Consider the following 2,500-nt stretch of genomic DNA (forward strand, 5'->3'; position numbering starts at 1 on the left):
TAAAAAGTCAATATATATATATAAATATAATATCAATATATATATATATATATATATATATATGTATGTATGTATGTAGTAATATATATATATATATATATAAATAAATATATCATTAATATATATATATATAATATATATATATATATATACATGCATACATATATACAGATATATGTATATATATATATATATATATATATATATATATATATATATATATATATATATATATATATATATACATACATACCTAGTTCTCTCCTCTCTCTTTGTCTCTCTCTCTCTCTCTCTCTCTCTCTCACACACACACACACACACACACACACACACACACCTACACCCAAAACTACACGCACACAAACACACACACGCACTTCACTCACCCTCTCCATCTTCAGCTCGAGTGCCAGCCCTACCCACACACTGCTGAAGTCTGAGATGCCAAGTCACACTCCTACATCTCGTAGAGTCCCTCCCCCATGTTGATCCATCTTTGCAGTCACGTTCATGTGGATATCAACGCCATTCCGTTGACCATCTGTGCCATGACCTCGCCCCCCCCCCCACCCCGCCCCCATACTCACACACCTGTATAACATATTTTCCTGACCTTGAGTCCAACTTCTGCCGCCCTCTAGACCACAAGACCCAACAAAAGTATTTTGAAACTAGGATCTTACTTGCTCCATAGAATTAACCTATCTACTTATACTAGAATGCTGACAGGGGAGTTTTGCAGGCAATCCCCGTGGGTACTCGGTGGCACTGGCCTCATGCACGTGCATCTCTCCAGCCTCCCTTCGCCCCAACCCGAGTGTCAATGTTTGCCAAAGTCTTAAAAGCGGTGATTGAAAGATTAGTTCTTCTTAAACATTTATGTATTTCATTTTCTAAAAAATATGCTTGTGTTCTCTACACGTTTAGAATATTTCTTACATGTGGAGTGAGTTCCTGTAAATATTTAGGAATGCCTGATGAAAAATTTCGTTCTCGTTCGCTCAAACATTCGTTATTTATGTTTACATTTGAACGAAATCCCGCATTTTGGCTTAATAACCTAATCGCAGTGCAATACAGTTCGGTTCATTTACTTTTAATTTGAAGTTTGATTTAATTAATGTTACATTTTATTGACTAGTTGCAAGTATATGTTTGGCGTTCGTGTGATGCTGAGCACAGACTTTGATTCGCATTCGAACTCACATACCGAGCAAAATTTCCCGTAACTACATCACACACTGTCCCATTCAATGCTTACATTTAGTATTCTGTATTGCTCACATCCTTTGAAAAAATTCTTATCATTATTATTTTCTTATCAAGGGATTTTTTTAATGCTTTCATTACGACGGGAACCATGATTTAAAAAACTGATTATTAATGGCACATATGCGCGTTTTATATTCATATCATATTCTGTATTGAGTATTCCTCTATATGATTTATATTACCTTACATGTCATTCTTTTACGACATATAGATCTTCACACATGAACAGAAAAAAACTACGACGATCATCTTCGTTTGCAATATCAGGCGTTTCGAGCGCATAAACGCCCATAGTTAAATCGTCATTTGCATGTACCAGATGTAAGTAGACCATTTTGACTAAGTCCCCCCTGGTCTATCATCATAATGCGTTTTCTCTCTTCATCTAGAAAGGGTATGATAACCGTTCACTCTTGGGCTTACCTCGTGGAAGTAAAGTCTCTCTCTTGTTACTCTCCTTTATTCTTTATTCTTTATTCTCCTTCTTTAGACTGGTACTGATTTTACATAATTCCCGTATGCAACAAACACTCTCGAACCATATTTTTTTTTCATAACTATTTGAAATGTATATGCATTATTTCTTTTTTCCTGCAAAAGTAAAAATTATTCTCATTTGCATTTAACTATGTAAATATTATTGTTTGTTTCTCATTAAGACTGAATATTGTATGAATTTGTATATATATATATTTGCTTTTCGACCTTCTTTTCTACATCAATTTCTCTGATTCCCTTCTGGAAGTTCTACTGCTTCAGTCATATATGTATGTATATTTCAATCATTTATATATGTGTGTGTGCGTGGGCGTGGGCGTGGGCGTGGGCGTTCGCAAGAGCTGTGTATTGGTGTAGCGATTCCTTCTTCACCTCCAATTGCCGTTGTCATAGATATCAGCTGGCCATTATTGCAATGCAATAGGAGCAGCGTCACTTCTCGGCGGGGGAGCAACCCTCACCCCAATACCATTCCTGCGCAAGTTTAGCAAATAAACGAATTAGGACATCTTTTGTGCACCGTAATTCTTACCTTTAATCATATCTTCTGCTAGGGGATGGCATCGTCTCTCATTGTCTATCTATCGATCTATCTATCTATCTAGTTATATATCTGTCTATCTATCTATTTCTCTCTCTCTTTCTCTTTCTCTTTCTCTTTGTATTTCTTACTCTTCTCTCTTTCTCTTTCTCTTTCTCTTTGTATTTCTTACTCTTCTCTCTCTCCTCT

This window comes from Penaeus japonicus, unplaced genomic scaffold (assembly GCF_977035675.1).
Source record: "Penaeus japonicus unplaced genomic scaffold, GWHDUDI00000001_assembly GWHDUDI00000025, whole genome shotgun sequence".
In the NCBI taxonomy this organism is placed as follows: domain Eukaryota; kingdom Metazoa; phylum Arthropoda; class Malacostraca; order Decapoda; family Penaeidae; genus Penaeus; species Penaeus japonicus.